The sequence below is a fragment of the Lathamus discolor genome, chromosome 2, assembly GCF_037157495.1.
Source record: "Lathamus discolor isolate bLatDis1 chromosome 2, bLatDis1.hap1, whole genome shotgun sequence".
Taxonomy (NCBI): Eukaryota; Metazoa; Chordata; class Aves; order Psittaciformes; family Psittacidae; genus Lathamus; species Lathamus discolor.
In genome coordinates this window covers 81,702,759-81,724,014 of record NC_088885.1, presented here as the reverse complement: position 1 = coordinate 81,724,014, position 21,256 = coordinate 81,702,759, and the positions used below count along the sequence as shown (strand labels likewise).

The window sequence follows — 21,256 nt, the reverse complement described above, 5'->3', positions numbered from 1 at the left end:
TTCTGGCTATGTTCTGCCACCCTTCATAAAAAAAAAAAAAAAAAAAACACACAAAAAAAAACAACCTCTGGTTACACAAATTTGTATCTTTCCTTACGTAGGTATGAATATTTTGTCCTGTGTTCTCCTTCTTTCATTTCACTAAAGCTCATGTCTTTTGTGATGCTACATGTCTTTCCCTTTCTCTTACCCTTATGACAATTCTTATCTCTCCCCACCTCCCCATTTTTTCTCTCACACAGGTTCTTGGGCAATCTTAAGCAATAATGCAATTTGTGCAGCCATTTACATTTCATTTTTAATTGTTTCTAGTCATTAGCAGGAATATATTTTCCTCCTCTCTTTCTTTAAAAACAGTAAGAGATTTCTTTCTCTTTCTTTCTCTTGCCCTTCCTCTTTTACAGGCTCAAATGCAAATTCCTCTTTTCTTTTGTGGATTTGCCATCTGTTACTGTTTGCCTTTTTAAGGCTTCTGCCTAGGTCAGGCCTGATACTTCCAACTGACAATAGTAAACAAAAAATCAGTAAATATTTCTCATACTTTCAGCAGTAACTCTTCAGCCTATTTATATCACAGAAACCCTGTTCATACAGCTTCTAAACCTTAACTTACAACCAAACTGAGCATGATCAAAGTCACTTCTGGAGAGAGAGGACTTGCTGCTAATACCTCAAGGGCAAAGCCCTGACACCTGCAGTAAAGAAATTACTGGGCTGATTAATCAAGGCCATCTGCATATTCATGGACACCAATGAATACATTCTTACATGGCAGTAAGAATACATAAAAATAATAGTAATAGGAAAGAAATAACAAAAAACACCCAAGAAACAGCAGCAGTGCCACATGCCACATGGAAAGCAAGAGATAACTCTTCCTCTCCTAGCTTAGATGAGGGTGTTTTACTGACCAGCCTTGTTCTCTGGGTGTACACTAAATAGAAAACTCAGATCTGATCATCTCTGTAAGCAGGGAAATCCAAAGCTTAACAACAGCGTTGTACTGATTTTATTAAGCTCTGGTACAAGATTATTTATATTTGTAGCAGCCTATTAGAATCAGAGTCATTTAGGTTGGAAAAGACCCTTAAGATAATTTGAGTTCAACTGTTAACATAATTCTACCAACCTATTCTTACAGCTTACTTTTTTCTGCATTATACACAAATTATACAAAAATAAGAACAACCAAACCACGTTCTTCTCTTCTTGCTGTACTTGTAAGATATAAGCCTGACAACTGTTAGGTAATTATGTTCCTTGCCTCACTGTACATTATAGCTGCCTCCTGCTGCTGAGTTGCCTGGTCACTGCAGTGTGGATGATGATTCTCTGTTTGCTATTACAATGTACAATGCAGGGAAGCATTGACAGAAATCTTAGGAAATGCAATTCCTTCTTCAACAAATTTTATGGCACGTTAGTGTGCCTGAAAACAAACAGAAATGGGATTTTGCTGGTGTTGAAAAGACTGATGTAGGAAATACCTGAAATACCACCAATAACAAAATTTCCAAATTATAGCAAACACACATAAGGAGATAGGCTGGGATTGCAGTCTACCTCAAAAATGTAATTATTACACCCTATTGGAAGAAACATCTATACACTGGCCAGTAACTTCACTCTTTCTTTACAACAGCCACAAGGCAGTATCACAAACGTGTGCACATAAGCAACACTGGAAAGTTAATGCAGCAACAAGATCAGGTTCTTTCCCATGACATTATCATTAGTCAGCAGAAGGAAAGAAGTAAAAGATTTAGCCTTAAGTGTAAGGAAAATAGACCTTTACCAAAATAATGAAACCAGCTTTCCTATGTATATGTTGCTTCCTACCAACTGTGAACTTAATAAAATAAACAAAACCAACCAACATAATATTATCCAAAAACATATTTTTGAAAATAAACCCAATGTGAGACAAAGGATATGATGGTTTTAAAGTACCTTTGAGAGGAATACCTGGGAGAATTTCTGTTGGCACACTACCATAAACACTGTTAGTTCAATTACTGTGCTAAAACTTGCATGTACGCACAGAACAATTCACTTAAATGAGGTTAAGTTTACTTTAAATACATTTAAGTATTTAGAAGAGAACTGTACTGGAAGGTTTTCTTATCTTTGTTGCTCCAAACTAGCCCTGTTAGAAGTCTCATGAGTCAAAAGCAACAGCTAGAATATACTAAGGGCTGATACACTTGCTTTTTCAGTGTGACACATCACAGCAGTTGAAATGGTGGATTAAATAAAGCTGAACATCTAAGCCACATCACAATTTAAATAAAGTGGTCAAAGAAACTGACATAGTATGAGAGATCATTTTATCATATAATATAATCATGGAATGATATGGGTTGGAAGGGACCATTGAACAGCCTTCTAGTGAACAACCCCCTGAAGTAAGCAGGCACATCTTTCACTAGACCAAGCTGCTCAAAGCCCAGTCCAGCCTGGTCATGAACACTTGGGCATTCATGACTTCTTTGGGCAACTACCTCCAGTGTCTCACCACCCTCACAGTAAAGAATTTCTCCCTAATAGTTAACCTAAATCTACCCTCTTTCAGCTTAAAACCATTCCCCATTGTCCTATAACTACACACCTTTGTGAAAAGTCCCTCTCCAAATTTCCTGTAGGCCTGCTTTGGATATTGGAAGGCTGCCATAAGGTCTTCCCCAAAGCTGGGGCTGAGAGAAGCCCCAACTCTCTCCGTCTCTCCTCACAGGAGAGGTGCTCTAGCCCTCTGAATATTTCTGTGGCCATTCTCTGGACACTCTCCAAAAGCTCCCTACCTTTCCTGTGCTGAGGACACCAGCACTGAACATAGTGCTCCATCTGGGGCTTCATGAGAGCAGAGGGGAAAATCACCTCCCTTAACCTGCTGGCTACACTTCTTATGATGCAGCCCAGGACAGAGTTGGCTTTCTGAGCTGTGTACGCTCATTTCCAGGTTATGTCCAGCAGAGGATAAACTCCAGCAAACTGGAGGATTAAAAAAAACCCCAAACACCAGTACCCTCAAGTCCTTCTCCCTCAGGGCTTCTCTCAATCCCTTCACTCTCCAGCCAGTATTGGTAACTGGGGGGGACTGCTCCAACCCAGGTGCAGGACTTGGCATTTGATCTTGTCAAACTTCATGATGTTTACATACATTCACTTATTGAGCTGGTCCAGGTACCTCTAGATGGCACCCCATCCGTCAGGTTTGTATACTGCACCACTCAGCTTGGTGTCATTCAGCTCAGTATTCTTCAGGCAAAATAAATGTGATAGTCATTGTTTATCACTATATACTGTATACAAACATCTTCCTTTTCCATATATTGTATAAATTTTACTAACCTTTCATCAAAGTGTCATGGCCCAGGTTTAAGTGTGTTGTTTTGGGAGACATTCTGGATTTCTGTCTGGTTGGAATCCCACCCCCCCCCACCCCCCCCAGTTTCTAATCACAGTTTGTAGGTTTTTCCCTTTGTTGGGTATTTTGTTGTGAAGTTACAATCATAGCTACAAGGTCGCTATGTCAGATGACCTAATTTAAATCTTCTTCCAACTAAATAATTTATTATAATCCTTTCTAATCACAGAAGAAGTCAAAGAAAGGAAACTGAAAAATCAGTAGATTGAAACTGCAATCCCTTGAACTGAACTCTCAACATCTTCAATGGAAAGAAGAATTACTCTGTCATTTTTACACCTGCTTTCATCTGCTCTCTGGGGTTCTTCCTGCTGTGATACCCTAAAGGCTGTTTCTTCTCTGAGTATGTAGATCTCTTTTTAAGCTGCCATCCTAAACACTTAATATTCTGTGCACTTGAGCGCACTTATCATTTGCTTTTTGCTGCTGCTATAAATAACATTAAGAGAATGTCAGCGTCTAGATGCCTTATGCACACATATGCAATGGGATCAGCAGGTTTTACAAAACATTTATCAACATAACATTTGGAGTTTTCACTCTGCTTTCCTTTGGAAAAGCAAGTGCTGCTATAAATGGTTTTCTCCAGACAAAGTGGTATTCAATTATTCAAATTACTGTAGGCTATAATAGTTGTACTAAGCATTGTTCATTTTATTAATGCTGAATGCTCTTAACATCTCAAATAGGATATTTTAATTTACTGCTTAGACAAAGATTTCTGAGAAAATAAAAACAAGTAAACAAGCAGATAAGGCTAATGTATTAAAACCAAGCTTGCTAAACTGATAAAGTTTTATCTGAAGCTAAAGCTAAATAATTCTTATAGTCTGGACTACACACTGTATAATGCAATCTGATGGTAATGATTTTACATATATATACACATATATTTTATTTTTTTTTTAAGCCTCGCTATCGTTTCTGTTAGTAAAAATTCAGAACATGTTGTTTGCTGTGGAGCAACTGAACAAAACCCTTTCAAAACAAGCATTTTCTCTTGGGGAGAGAAGGGAATCATTTCACAATGTATATGCTGCAAGCAGGAGAACGAAAGAAATTTGAAAATGGAGTCAGAAATCCATGGTTCTCTATCCTGCCCTAAATGGAACTGCTATGTACGCGAAATCATATCCCTCCTACCTCTCGAGGTACCATACACTACTGTCCTGGGTTGAGCAGCAGCAGTCATTTTTCTCCTTCTTAGGAGCTAGTGCAGTGCTGTGTTTTGATCTTTTGGCCTGGGAAGAGAGCTGATAACACCGATGTTTTCAGTTGCTGCTTGAATGTTTGGTCTGGCCAAGGACTTTCTGAGCCTCATGCTCTGCCAGGGAGGAGGGGAGGCCAGGAGGAAGCAGAGACAGGACACCTGACCCAAACTAGCCAAAGAGGTATTCCATACCACAGCACGTCATGCCCAGGATGTAACGGAGAGTTACCCGGAAGGGTTGGGACTGCAGGGCTGGAGGAGGTATCAGTCGGTGCTCTGCTGGGGGAAGTGGGGCGAGTTATTGGTCGGCTGGTGTTGAGGTGTTGTATTCTTTCCTCTTGTTATTTCCTTTAGCATTATTATTACTGGTGGTAGCAGTAGTGGTCTGTGTTATACCTTAGTTACTAAACTGTTCTTATCTCAACCCGTGGGAGTTGCATTCTTTTTGATACTCCTCTCCGTCCCTCCAGAAGCAGGGGGAGGGCAAGAAGGGGGGGGAGTGAGTGAACGAGGCTTGTGGTTGGGTTTAAACCACGACAGCTACTGAAAAATTGAAACAATATGCATGTTTTTCAGTACTGAACGTCAAATAAAACAGACCCTTCTTAAGGAAATAATGCATTCTTTAAATTACTCTAACTAACTTAGACAGGAACAAGATTTTACTATCTTTGCTCAGACGTCAATACCTTTATAATGCCTAAGGACATGCCCTTCTGAAGTCAACCAATCTCTGTTGAGTCCCTGTAACAAGACTCAAAAAAGTAAAGAGTTCTAGTCAAAAGTTACACCCAGATGCTTTTGTAATCCAAAATAAAAACAGTCTGTGGTTTGGCCGGGGCTTTCAAAAAGTATCTCCCACAGATTAACTTTATTTCCACAGTAATCTCCTCCTGGTAGGAACCATGCTTTTTTGGACTCTCAATATTGCTATTTAACTGTCTGCAAAGAATACAAGACCTGAAGAAGCAGTAAGATTTTCATTTTCGCAAAAGATGATATTCTCACCAATATAAAGAAGAGTGAAGATCAGGAAAACTCAATATCAAAAAAATAGCCGACACTTTCTACTCTTCTCAAAAGAATAAATGAGAATCGAATATTCAGGTCTTTTTTTCTCCAGAGTTCAATCTATCAAATGGAGGTTTACGGCCTTCAATATCTAATCTTTTAAATAACATTAATAAATCTACTTAAATATTTATTTACAAATTGTAACAGCCCAAGCTGAAAAAGTTCTAAAATACGGGACAGCTGAATAGCAAGTCATGTTGCAAAGTCTTATTTATTTCTATTACACTGATGTTAATAATAAAATTAATTTAATAATGCCTGCAATAATACTGTTATTCAAATAGTATAGCTTTGACCTCAGTAATAATCAGATAATAAATTTCACTTAATCATCCTAGCTATACTTTTCATGTGGTTAGAAGTATAGGGATACTAGCTCTATGGATGTTTGTTTGTTTTTAATATATATATTCTATACTCATTCAATCACTGCAGTCAGTTTCAATCACTGCAGTCAGTTCCTTTTTTCTTTTTTTTTTTTTATACTTCGGGTTTTTAAGAGCACCTATTGATTATTTCACATGACCAGGACTGCAAAGCTGATATAATATTTATTTCAAATTACATATTCTTATGAAACGGCTAAGAAAAATGTGATTCAAAATCAAGTATTTAGAACAGATTACTCTGGGATTTTTTTCTGATTTTATCCAAGACACAACAATATAATGAAATAAATTAGAATAATAAAAGTTTCTGACATCAGAGGAAACAGAGGAACAGATGCTAATGAAGCAAACCAGTGGTGACATTCCATAAATGTATCCATATGAGCAAGTTGCTCTGCAGTAATCTAACAATACAGATAAGCATTATAGGATCTGAATATATAATAGCCTTGCAAGAGAAAACAAACCAACAAAACAAACCAACCCAAACACTCCCAAAACAAACAAAAAATTACTCAAAACCAAAACCCAACCAAACCCACACTATCTGGCAAATGAAAGAATTACACTTTAATTGATTCTATGGCAATTTGGGCACAAATAGCTAGGTTAGTTTTATGTAATAATTCATCTTCTGTTAGATAATGATACATTTACTTATTTTTGGTCTTATTTAAAATTCCTCTATAAGAACTTTAAAAAGAAATTTAAAATTCCTCCTAAACCCATATGCAAGAAATGCAAGTTTGTTCATGGAAGGTTTTTTTACACAGAAAAAATGTTATTATTTGTTAAAGTTAGACTTCTTTAGAAGATGACTATTAGCATCATATCCTCTCAATCACTGGCACACAAGTTACAGATACATAACAAGTCTGCCCTAGTAAAAACATTTAATGCATGGACATGATCTTCTGTATGCTTACACTCGCAGCCATCTGCTATTTAGGCACTGTTCCCACACACAATTTGATTGGAGATTTTCCTAAAGAGTACTCATGGCAAAAAAACAGGGCCAATAATCCAAGCTTTCCCCTTCTACCAGAATCCTTTTTGGGTTTGTTTTTTGGGGGTTGTTTTTTTTTTTTTTGGTTGGTTGGTTGTTTGTTTGTTTGTTTGTGTTTTTTTGTTTGTTTTTTGTTTTGTTTTGGGGTGGTTTTGTTGTTTTTTTCTGTTTATAAACCAGTGGCACAACTATTTCTGTTACCACACTGGCAAAGTGCATTTCAGAAAGCAGCATCCAAAAAACGTGTAACAAGAAAAAAAAAAAAAAAAGTCCACCTACAAGTAAGGTTTGTTGTAGCAGCCCTTTGGGGAATAACAGTAAAAAACGTCTGCTGAGAAGAGACGTAAGTAAGAAAGTATCGACATGACAGGGCACTCTCTGCAAGTAAAATCCTATGGTAGAAAATAAACTTCATTCTAGAGATGAGGGATGCTCTCCAGAGACAACATTCAAGTATCAGTGTTTCCATAAATTAATTTGCTATTCTGAAATCCGTATCTGCATAATCAACCCAAGACTGGCAAACTGATTTCCAAACTTTTTAGAAATGCAGGGGCTCAAAATAAACTGAGTAAACTAAAACTGAGGAAACCAAAATAAGGAGGAATCTGCTTGTGAACTTTTTGGTTACAATGTCCATGAACTAACAGGTCTGAATTCACCAATGAAGTTACAGAGAGGGTAATTACAGTTTCAGTGAGAATATGGTAAAAAAAAGTAAGCTTGCAGGGTGAGAAATGGGCATTTCTTCCTTATATATATTTTTTTTTATTTTCATCAAATTGAAATGTTTGATTCTGTAAGGGTATGATGTTGACAAATGTACTGAATTACTTCCATTGCTTCTGTCTTGACATCTTCCAGACAAAAAGAGGGAGTGAACTGAATTAGTATTAGATTATGAGGGAGGAGAAATGAGTCTCCTCTTTTTGGAAAGAATACAAAAATAGGTAAAACTACCTCCTGATAATGAATGTGCACAAAACTCAAGGAAAACTAAATTAAAAGCTTATAATGCTGGCTAGGAAAGAACATGCATAAACCCATAAAAATGGTTTTGGGGGAATCTACTCTCAAACCGTTATCTACTGACACACAGTTTTCACTACCTAAAAATAAATCATATTGCCGTTCAATACAGTTTCTACTTTGCTTCATTTTGCATTCGGAAGCCAAGTAACCTAATTCTCAGAGCACTGAGAAGAAAGCATTACTAATGTTAATTCTGTGACAGCTTGTATAAATCACTTTCTGCTTCTGGGAGTCAAAACAGGGATGCATCAGTGTTGGAACATGTTGGTATTAAGCAAACGAGTCTACACCTCACAGCATGTTGTGAACTACATCCATACAAAAGGAAAACAAAAGGTTATTTCAAGGTCATGACAAGTCAAGACAAGGGGGAATGGCTTTACAGTGAAAGAAGGGAGATACAGATTAGATACTAGGGACAAGTTCTTCACTATGAGGGTGTTAGACACTGGAACAGGTTGCCCAGAGAAACTGCGGATGCCCCATCCCTGCAGTGTTCAAGACCAGGCTAGACGGGGCTTTGAATAACCTGTTACATGAGAGATGTCCTTGCTTGTGGCAGGGAGGGTGGAACTAGATGACATTTAAGGTCCCTTCCAACCCAAAACCATTCTATGATTCTAAGATTCTGATACAGTACAGCTTTACTCTGGTTTGCTTCAGAATAAATGTCAAAACAAGAGTAAAGTAGTACTGATCCCAGTCTTTAAAATTCACATTTGCTTTTTGGCTAGTAGCAAAAATGGAAGCACGTAGAGGCATTTCATACAAGTACGGATATGCAAGACAGGCGGGCTGCTTGCCATGCATGGCTCAACTAAAAGGACCACTGACTTACATGATAATCTGTCTAAAATAATGCATGCTAAAAATGTCAAAAAGACAAGTACTCACATTAGTGACTATACCAAGTCCTACTGTTCAGGGTCAACATATTACCATAGAGCCTCTCTTAAAGCATATTACTAAGAACAGGGAAAAAAAGGCAATTCTAACATACACCTGGGGACAACTAAGTTTAGAGTGCTATTGACAATTAGTATATTTGAAATTAGGTTACAGCCTTAAAGCTGCATGTTGCCTTCAAAAGGCAATCTCTGCAAAGAAAGAGAGTCTGGACTCTGGGGAGAAATCAGATATCCAATTAGCTGACCAAGAGGACTCTGGTTACAAAATCTTCACACATGAGAGCTTGTACATCTAACCTGCACTGAGGCTCTCTCTCAGTAAATTTCATCCCATTTAAAATATTTTGCATGAAGTATACCTCTAACTAAAAAGCATATCAACATAATTAGTCCTGGTACTTCTGTCCATTCATTCTCTGTCCCATAACTGAAACCTCACTTTTTGAGAACCAGAGCGCTTTGTATCCTAAATCAGAAAGCTAAGTACACTACACACATGCTGTAATTACCGTCCACAGAGTAAAGACCAATTATTTCTTGAAATCTGCAGTAAGTATTTAAACAATGTATGGTACCAATTTACTTTATCAAAGTATAACATCTTTAAGTTGTATATGACTAAGCATTTATTATTTTCACAAGATTTAGACAAGGTTAAGCATGTACAACAGTACATATTCTGAAACCATCCCTCAAAAGTATTTTCAGCAATTATCTTAACTAGGTACAAATTCCGGAGGCCATCAAAGGATACTTAATTGTTTTTAAACAATGAATTAATCATAAAGTTTGCACATACCTAATAACAAACAAAATCTGGAAATAATCAACTGTCTCACATTAGTCTGCACTGCACGCCCCACTCTTCATCATCTGGTTATGCAAAAATGGCATAGAAAGCCTTAGAAAAGTTACAGAATTTGATAATGATTCCTCATGCTACATACTCCTTTAGAGCAATAAATTGCAAACAAAAAAAAAAAAAAAACAGAAGTCTCACTTGCTCTTTTTCTGCCAAACTCTGACAAAAAGTAGGAACATACTAAAATAAGATCATGGTTTGATCAATTTACTAAGCAGATCCATCAGACCAACTTGCACAGGAAAATGTAGAAGCCACCCCTTACATTTTTTAAAAATTATGGTGCTAACTGATACTTCCCATTCAACAGGAGGTTAATGATTTGAGCAGTCAGTTAAAATGAGAGCAGCCTGGCTCCATTAAATTCTCCTCTGCTGACCCAGCCATGGATCAGCAGTCACACCTTGTACTGGGTGGGAGAACTGTGGCCCCTCTTTGCCTGGATTCTGCCTGGAACACAAAGACTCATAGGGCCACCGAGAACATGAAGGAGCAACGACATAATGAAAAATACACTAACTTACACTCTGGGGTAATAAACTACATTTCATCTTTCCCTGAATAAACCAAAAAACCAAAAAACCCCCAAAACACACACCAAAAAACTCGTTTCCATCCTATTCACCTACTTTGCTGCTCTATCTTTCTAACTGCTGTAATTTCTCTTATTGTTGAAATTTGCACAGTTCTTATGTGGACTTCTGGGGCACACAAAAAGTATAGACCAGATTTCTGACACACTTCCCTGACATCTGCACAGGCACACACAAAAAAACCCAAAGCCAAAACACCACACACAACAAAAAGCGCAGAAAAAAATGCTCCTACTCCTCTCCTCTTGAGTATGAGCTCTAATAAGAGAACAGGAGTGTTCAATTTTTAATTTCACAGAAACAAAGGAAAAACAAACAAACAAACAACCACAAACAGAAATATGCCTGCTGCCCTATTACTGAAAAGACAGTATAGTTATCCTTTAATAAGCACACAGATTCCTGCTAATCCATTCCTAACAATTGTTTAAAAATACAGAGGATTCTTCACAGTCCTGTAGGAATACACAGTTCTAGGCAGACTTTTTTTGTCAGTAAAAAAAAAAAAAAAAGGAATATTTTAAATAATGAAAGGCAAACTTCGTCCAAAATGCATCGTTCTCCCACTCCCAAAACACATTACAAATCAATATTCATTCTGTGTGTTTTCCCCAGCACATCCTCTGCACACTGTTCAAACAGCTTTTAATGAATCCTGCACTCTACACTTACTCACTATGGTTTCTTTGTATTTCCAGAAAGGGCCACAAGAAAGAAAATCACAGTAGACAAAAATTTAAGGTGTGTTAGGATAAGTTATTTTAAGAAAAGTAATTTCAATTATTACTAACATTCTGTGCCAACGTTGCTCTGCAGGCTTCAAAGAGTACTTGTAGGAGCAAAGATAATGTTTTTCCCAGTGTCAGCAACTGTAGTTGTGCAGGAATTAGCTGATATGAACCACCATAGACATGAAAACAGCATTTATACTGTGACTGCAGAAGAAAATGAGATCATAGAATCACAGAAGAATCATAAAAGAATCATAGAACAGTTAGGGTTGGAAAGGACCTTAAGATCATCAATTCCAAACCCCGTGCCATGGGCAGGGACAACTCACACTAAACCATCTCGCCCAAGGCTACATCCAGCCTGGCCTTGAACACTGCTAGGGATGGAGCATTCACAACCTCCATGGGCAACCCGTTCCAGTGCCTCACCACCATAACAGGAAAGAACTTCCTCCTTATATCCAATCTAAACTTCCCCTGTTTAAGGTTTAACCCGTTACCCCTTGTCCTGTCACTACAGTCCCTAATGAAGAGTCCCTCCCCAGCATTCCTATAGGTCCCCTTCAGATACTGGAAGGCTGCTATGAGGTCTCCACGCAGCCTTCTCTTCTCCAGGCTGAACAGCCCCAACTTTCTCAGCCTATCTTCATACGGGAGATGCTCCAGTCCCCTGATCATCCTCGTGGCCCTCCTCTGGACTTGTTCCAACAGTTCAATGTCCTTTTTATGTTGAGGACACCAGAACTGCACACAATATTCCAGGTGAGGTCTCACAAGAACAGAGTAGAGGGGCAAAATCACCTTCAACCTGCTGGTCACTCTCTTTCTGATGCAGCCTAGGATAAGGTTGGCTTTCTGGGCTGCAAGTGCACACTGCCGGCTCATGTTCATTTTCTCATCAAACAGCACCCCCAAGTCCTTCTCTGCAGGGATGCTCTGAATCTCTGCTTTTCCCAACCTGTAACTGTGCCTGGGATTGCTCCGACCCAGGTGTAGGACCTTGCACTTGGCATGGTTGAACTTCATAAGGTTGGCATCAGCCCACCTCACAAGCATGCCAAGGTCCCTCTGGGTGGCATCCCTTCTCTCCAGCATATCAACCGGAGCACACAGCTTGGTGTCATCGGCAAACTTGCTGAGGGCGCACTCAACCCCACTGTCCATGTCACCGACAAAGATGTTGAACAAGACCAATTCCTAACTCCGATCCCTAAGGGACACCTCTCACTACTGATCTCCAGCTGGACATTGAGCCATTGATCACAACTCTTTGCGTATGGCCATCCAGCCAGTTCTTTATCCACAGAGTGGTCCACCTGTCAAAGTGATGTCTCTCAAATTTAGAGACAAGGATGTTGTGTGGGACAGTGTCGAACGCTTTGCACAAGTCCAGGTAGATGACATCAACTGCGCTACCCCTGTCCATCACTTCCGTAGCCCCATCATAGAAGGCCACCAAATTGGTCAGGCAGGATTTCCCCTTAGTGAAGCCATGCTGGCTGTCACCAAGCACCTTGTTGTTTTTCATGTGTCTTAGCATGCCTCCCAGGAGAATGTGCTCCAAGATTTTACCAGGCACAGAGGTGAGACTGACTGGTCTGCAATTCCCCGGGTCTTCCATTTTCCCCTTCTTGAAAATGGGGGTTATATTTCCCTTTCTTCAGTCGTCGGGAACTTCACCTGACTGCCATGATTTTTCAAATATGATGGCCAGTGGCTTAGCAACTTCATTCGCCAGCTCCGTCAGGACCTGCAGATGGATTTCATCAGGTCCCACGGACTTGTGTGCGTTCAGGTTCTTAAGATGGTCTCAAACCAGATCCTCTCCTACAGTGGGCCTAGGTTCTTCATTCTCACAGTCCCTGCGTCTGCCTTCTAAGACTTAGGTGGTGCAGTCGGAGCCTTCGCTGGTGAAGACCAAGGCAAGGAAGTCATTAAGAACCTCAGCCTTCACCAAATCCTGCGTAGCCAGTTCTCCCGAGGGCTTCTTCAGGGGGCCTGCGTTGTCCCTAGTCTGTTTTTTGCTTGCTACATACCTGTAGAATCCCTTCCTGTTATCCTTAACATCCCTGGCTAGGTTTAATTCTAACTGGGCCTTAGCCTTCCTAATCTTGTCTTCCACACAGTCGAGGAACCTCCTGGATTGCTTGTGCCAGGCCATACCGTTATTCCAATAGATGTCAGGGTGGTTGAAGTCACCCATGAGAACAAGGGCCTGTGAGCGTTTGGCTTTTCCTATCTGTCTGTAGAGTGCTTCATCTGAAGGTCCTCCTTGATCAGGCAGTCTGTAACAGATCCCCACAGTAATGTCTCCCATAGCAGTTTTTCCTTTAACACTGACCCACAAACTCTCTGTAAACTGCTCACCTGTCCCCAGGCAGAGTTCAATACACTCCAGCCTATCCATAACATAAAGGGCAACTCCCCCTCCGTGCCTGCTGTGCCTGTCTTTTCTAAAGAGCCTGTAACCTTCCATTCCAACACTCCAGTCATAGGAGCCATCCCACCATGTTTCTGTGATGCCTATTAATATCATACCCCCCTGTGTTACCTAAATTAGTTGAATTAATTTTTCATCGGCCTCACTGAATATTAATCACCCACAGTTTGCCTTCATATTGCAACCAAATCTTCTCCAGTTCTCACAGGATGTCTACCTCAAAAACCTTTTCTTTTACACATGTTTAGAATTATATAACCCAAATGAGGATATATAAGTCTAAACACTGGTCATTCTAAAAGAAAAAAAGAATGATATGATAATAGTAAGAGTATATTGTAATATTTATCATTTTAAGTTACCACTCAAACACTCCTTTCACATTATATTTCTACAGGAATCATTAGACTCCAAGCATTACAGAGTCTACCTAAATACAAAGCTTTTATTTTTTTTTTCTGTTTAATTAAACAAACAAGCCAACACTTAATCTGAACATCTCATCCTTAGTGGTCAGATCTGAAGTCTGTAACACCTGAAGAGTGCATCTTACAGCTGGGAAATTATATGGCTTTTATTTTCTTAGTTATTTATAGTAGTGAAAGATAATGTTGTGTATTTATTTTATATTTTTGGTTTATAAATGATAGAAATTAGCAACTATTTCAGTCTTTTTATAAATGGTTATGCAGCAAAATCCAAAACTGTACTTAATTATTTCTCAGTATGATTCTTAGGAAAGTGGTAAAACTTAACAGAGAGCAAGTGGAAGAGATACTATCCACCACTTCTATTGAAGAACTTATATTCAAAAAGAAGAGCATTGGGTCCAAATGCAGATCAGAAACTATGAACTGTGAAAAGGAGGTTAGCTGGGTGTATTTCTTCAAAGATGAAACATATTTCTAGTAGCTGCTTTTCTTCATAAGCTCATTTGATTAATATATTTTGTAAAGTCAACTGATGAGGTTTGGACTGTGTCTGGATCTAGCAGTCTATCATCAGAAAGAAACAAAACAGAAAATCTCCTCTGCCTGAATCATTTTAAAGCTTAACTAGGTTTTCAGTCTGGGTAGGAATTAATTGTCTTCTAATACTGCTACATGTTATCAGTCCATGAAGTCTTAGCATACAGTATTTCTGTGAAGTTACTACATTTTTAAAGGTACATACTCATTTCTAGATGTATGCCTCTTCACCTTATTTTCTTTTCCCATACAAGGTGCCAGTTCCTAATCTAGTGCTCTATTATACTCCTGAGGTTTTGACTATATTTGTCACATGTTACAAGTGCTCCCACCCATTTGCAATTCATCTACGCATTTTTTAAATGCATCTTGCATTTTAGACTGTTTACTCTTTCTTCAGGATGCAGCAGAACAGGTGGGCTACACCCCAGTTCATGTCAATACATCTTAGAGAATCTTAAACTGTCTTGAATCAAGATGAATTATTCCCTGCCACAGGTAAGTCTTTCTATACCATAGTCGATATAGGATGTCTGGGCCTCATCCTTCCTGGTCAGTGGAGGTCCTTCAAACAAAGGTGATAAAACATTTCTTACAAGCATAACAGCTCTTCTGATGTTATTAGAAACCAACACCACAGAAATCAATTTTCATTTCTGCCATGGCCCAATTTGCCTTCAAACTAAAATGACTGAATGTTGGCCAACAGCTGCTTTTTCTTTCCTTTAAGCGCAGGAGCTTCAAGCCTTGCTGTAGTCCAACTGATCGTTTAGTCTCTCATATTTTAGTACAACACGCTATTTTTTGCCAGTATAATCATTAACTTACATGGAAGAGTACTTTTACTAAAACAGCAAATATTTACGAGATAGATAGATTTATTTTTTTCTTTCTTCCCTGTAAGGTGACAGGTATTTACTGAACCTGTGCAACCCCATCACAGTTCATTGGATAGTACCAGGTACATAGAATTTAATCTTAAAATTAACCACATCAATAGAAATTTAAACACCAACTCAGACTGAAATAGTTTTGTTCCCTTCATCACTAGTAACATAAGGTCCCAAAACCAAATTTTCTTCTTTTCTATATGTAGAAGAAAAAAGAATGAACCATGGATAAAACAACAGTACCAATGACATATTGAAAAACTGGTTTTGAGTGTACAGAGAATCTTATTACATAAAACTATAAACGAAAATGAAACTGTTAAGACAGTATGAAAACTTCTCATTTCATTCATTACTTAATGAATCTACTACTTGCTTTAACATACTTTCAGAATGCATGACATACCATAACAGAAGTGATGAACATCTGATTTGCTCAGTAACAGAGTATGTGAAATAAAGTCAGCTAAATCTTATCACAGCAAAGCACGTCTCCTGCTGACATAAAAGGGAGCTGCACAGCTAAAGCTCTTCAAAGGCTTTGAAGATGTACACCACTGTAACAGTCATCCAAAAGATCGTGAATTTGAGTGTGTCATCTGATGAGTATTTTATAAATGAATGCCTTTATTCCACCTCTCTGTGTTACACTTTCACCTACTCAGTGATACCACGCACAGTGTCACACCACTCAAGCAGCAACTGCTTTAGCTGTGGGCTCACTGGTATCACTCAATCTCTTGCATTTTTAGGACACCAGATAAAAAACCTGGCTTTGTTCCCTACAAGAGGTTTTCCTCTTTTATTTTAATATGATAAAAGAAAATACAAAGCAAGCCAAAATTGTGCAACAGCTGAAAGGGTTGAAAAAAACTCATGACATTCAATGACATTGAAAAAACAGCTGCAGCATTCCCATGCTTACAATCTACTTCTCTAACTGGGTCATACATAACTGACACAATGCACGCTGCAGTGGCTTAGATGTAGTATCAATAACAACAAAAAAAACCCCTCAGATGATTTATGTTAACTTACTTGGGCTATCAGAATGTTTATGACTGACTTCTTGCATATGTTTGAAGACAAGGCACATGTAATTGTTTTGCCTAAGCTTTTGAATGACAGAGATGTCACGTTTAGTAATTTCTGCACTTTTAATTTAATTAACTTATTATGAAACTAGAAAAAAAACCCAAAAAACCTTATAAATCTATACATCCAGACAGCATTTAAAGGCTTAGAGGGATACAAAATCCCTAACACCCCAAATTAACAAATTTCTAGAGCTACTCTCTCCCCCTGGGTTAGATAGATCATCTGATAAAAATTTTCATTTTTCTGTCTTTGATATCTAATACTTGATTCCTTTTTTATTTTTCACTGAGATTAAGCCTAATTTTGCTTTCCAGCTTTAGGTTAGGTATTGCCACCTCCTATGAGAGCTTGCTGAACTAAGCATTTGAGTTTCACCATCCATCCCGCAATTCAATCAATCAGTTCAATCAAAATCTACTTTTTTAGGGTTAAATTAATAAAATATTATTAAAAACAAGGACATAATTTTCATTATAAGTTAAACAGTAATAAATGCCATGATCAAGTTGAGCTATCAAAATGAAAAATAAAATCTTGGCACTTGATCCCTGCAGAGAAATACATTCTTATTTTTGATGTGGCCAAGTAGCAACTTTAAATTTGCGCTGACTCATGAGGCAAGATTTCACCCACTTGGAAATGGTGATTTCCATTTCATGAAATACCAAATAAATAAATGTTTCTAGTTTTCATGGGCTGTGATTTCTTACGAACAGAAGAATATTTTGTAAACCAATCCAAATGCGTATTTTTGAAACCAGTTCAAATACTACAACTCAGACTGAGGTCATTCTTAAATGAAGCGTTGGGTTTGCGGTTTTTATTCCATTTTTTGGTATTTGTTGCTGTTGTGGGTTTTGTTTGGGGTTTTTGTTGTTTTGGTTTTTTTTAACTGAAAATTAAAGTAACATTTATCTATTCTGGCAAAAAAAAACCCACCAAAATTATTATGTTTTGGTAAGAAGTGACCTAGAACTTGCATCTAGTCCTCTAATTAATTCATTCATTCTCTAATTAATTCTTAATTATTATCAGGATAATAATTTTTAAAACATACTGAGTAGAATCTATAAGCACCATTCAAATGTTACAGCTAGCTTCACCTTATTTTGCAGTTTCACTGTTTGAGGTTTTTTTTCCTTTATTTTCCCTACTTCAGTCATAACATCTTGCTTTCCCATCAGCCCAGTTTTCTTCTTTAAGTTTACAAGCAAAGCAAATTAATAAAATTTGAAATAAAAACCAACCCACCATTATACCAGGAAGGAGTACAGTAAGACCACTAAAGCAGCTGCTGTAAATGAGTGGCTTCCAATGTTCCTAAAAGAGATTAACCAGTTGAAGATGACACTGATATGAAGAACAAAGTACGTAAAATACTGAGAAAAGTAAGACAGTCTGAAAACCCAAAAGGTGGAAAGTAATAGAACGTAGCTGCTCGGGTGCCACTTAACTGTATTTACCAACTCTAGTAATTGATTGCTAGTCACCATTCCTGACCACCTCTATCAGGCTAATGGAGCAATGTGTTTGTTACAGACTACCCACAGGATTCTTATTCCTACTTATGCTTCACACACTGGAAGTAATACAGGTCACTGAACAGCAGCACTCTGACAGATGCTGAACAGGAGTACTAAGTAAAAGCTCCTGGTTTTATATGCTAAAGCACTTATAAATGGTGACTTAAATGTGTTACAGTATTTAAAGGCGCACCAGACATCAGAGAAAAATGCTTACACAGAACAGAGAGGTAAAATGACAGTGAAATAGTTTTAAAAATTGCTATTAACCTAAGACGACGCAAACACTTCACTGGAGGTGAATTAAAACTAAGAAAATATGAGAACATACTTACTCGCTTAGTCAACAACTAGAGCTTAGGAATGTTTTCTGCCGAAGAGTCTTATGAGTCTCCACTGAAGATATCAGAAGCCTGGCGATTCAGCAGCTTTCACTGAAATAGAGCAACCAAATTTTGAGCATAATGAGATAATAATGTTTTTCTTTGCATGATAGTTAAGTAAGCAGACAACAGCATGAGCATTGGACTGTCCCTTGCAGCAGGACATGAAGAAGGTCAGATATTCATCCTGGCAAATCTACAAATTAGTACTACAGTAATACGTAAGTTTTTTATTTGTAAGCAGCTATTTAAGATTGAAACTAACTAAAACAATTAAATGCGCAGCAATGGTATTTTCAAGCCTTGTAACTAGCCTGGGAGTAATCTGTGATACTGTATCTCATGCTAAATTTAGGTAAATGAGCTCATTTGAAAACTTTTTGATTTTAGAACAGGGATAATTATTGCCATAGAGAAATAAGGAAGTATTGATTCTGAAAGAAACTGCTCAGAACACGACTAATACTCAAGCAACACAATCTTGTCCTGATCTTCCACAAATTTAGAACTAAATCTGTTTTAGAGAATAACTTTTATTTCTATAATTACTAGTCATTGTCAAATATGCATTGCATTGATACAACCTCACAAAATGTTTTGACTTTTCATAGCTCTTGTCACTTAACTCAGTTAATAATCCCAATAAACATGTTCACTTTAAACTAGTCATGAATCATTCATGATAAGAAACATAAAAACCATAAACAAATCTAGCCCTCTGTTCCATACTCAGGCGTCTTGGTTTTCTGCACAACAAGGTATCTCTCCTGTCAGGAAATATGCTTGCTTTTGTTGGGAACATCCTCAAATATAACCCGAAGTCCTTCAGCAAGTGCTTGGGTCAAGGTATTAGTAGGAACTGCAGAAATGGCTCAATTGGATGATTTTTACTGCTCTCAGTTTGCTTCCTTGTAATATAACTGGTATCGGAGATGTCTAGTCACGCCAGAGAACTACAAACAGCTGGATTTTAACAAAACAGCAGCAAAAAACAGCACTATCCATGTTTCACAGAGTAAGCCAAGTGTCAACTGCCGCAGAACTGATTCTGCTAGTTCTCTGATGGCATCTGGGATGTGTCATCAATGACCTGACTTTTTGCACATAGGCCCGTAACTCTACCATACAACAGAAACAGTATGAATTTTTCTGAGTTTACCCTTTAAAAATATTGTAAGATTCACAGTCCTATCTGTTCTGTTTTCACACTCTCTTCTTCAGAATTCAAAAATGTCTTCATTGCTAAATTCTCTGGTTTCAGCTTTGATAACTTTTCTGGGTCACTTTCACTGATCTCGCCATTAACAATTCTCCTCCAGTTACAAATCAAGAGGATAGATTCCTTTTTGATATCCCACTGGGATAACTGGTCTCTGGCCAGTCTTAGAGAAAATGTCATAGACAACTTTATGAATTAAAGTTCCTTCCAGTAGGAATGACAGTAGTGTTGTTGTTTCTATGTGTGATCCTTATGTGGTTTTCCCTAATATTAATATTCTGGTTCTACACTGATATTATGTAAAAGTGTCTTTATTATTATCACCCTACCAATCCTCAATTGCTGTTGTCATTGTTAATTCATTCTGTCATCTTTTCTTCTTCTGGTTTTAGAAATCATTTCCTCTAAGCTACAGGGATTCAAATTCAGTGGAACACAAAACAATACATTAAGCCATTGTTTGTTTGATTCTTAATTATTATTTCTTCCTGTCGGTGTATTTTCTTAAGATCCCGTTGTGGTTTAAACCTAGCCAGTAACTCAGTACCTTGCAGCCACTTGCTCAATCCCTCCACTTCCCTCACCCCAGACAGGATGGGGAGGAGAATCAAAACAATGTAAACCCCACAGGTTGAGAAAAAAACAGCTTAGTAACTAAAGTACAACGTAATAACACTACTACTAATAATAATAATGGTAAGGGAAATAACAAGTGGACAGAATATAAAACTGAACAGGAAAAGAGAAAAACAACACAGATGACAAATTTGCCCAGGAGCATTTCTTCTATACACTGTTTTTCGAAAACCGAAGATCCAACTTTTCTTCTCAAAATGATATGTAATTAATTATCTGAGACCGGTTGTCATTTGTAAAAGCCCCAGTTTTTCTTGTTTGCAATTTTTCAGCTTACTGGCATAAAAAATGAGCCCAACATGGATAATAAATTTTGACAAGTATCATAACAGAGAAAAGTTATTGGTATATGAGAAATTACAGAGCTGAAATGGCAAGTAGATATTAGTGGTCAGCCACCATCTTGTTTTAGACAGACATTCAGAGCCTGGAAATGCTATGGGTGAGATCAGCTAAATACATGTACCTAATGACATTCAAATCGGACAGTCAGATATAAAACTGTAGTCTACAGTAGACCTTCTGAAGCAGCCTTCTAGCCCTGGGTAAACATCACATGACATCTGACATTAATCCAGTCAGCTAATCTGTGATGTTTTCATGCTAGTTTTGCATACAGGCACCTAAAAAGTGAAAACCTTTCATTAGCATGCATCAGTTGAGACCACTCCTGAGTATGCTAAGGATAGTGAAATGAAATTCATACAAGAGAAACTGTCCTCTTCAGCAGATGGCTCCAGAAAATAGAGGATCACTGGACTGCCTAGAGGGGATTGAAAACTGGCAGTGAAATGCCTGAAAGGGAGAACTTCCTTAAAACAAACAAACAAAGAAACAAAACCTCAAACAACAAACCAAAACAAACAAAAA

At 37.9% G+C, this 21,256-nt stretch overlaps 1 protein-coding gene across 1 annotated transcript in view; it reads right to left on the bottom strand.

Annotated features, from left to right (window-relative positions):
* Nucleotides 1-18,539, bottom strand: part of CDH18 (cadherin 18) — a 409,491-nt gene extending 390,952 nt beyond the window's left edge. Inside the window, exon 1 of the mRNA XM_065667566.1 lies at nucleotides 18,484-18,539. The gene's annotated coding sequence lies outside the window, so the exon portion shown is untranslated. The remainder of the gene's footprint in view (nucleotides 1-18,483) is intronic.
* Nucleotides 18,540-21,256: the final 2,717 nt, after the last annotated feature.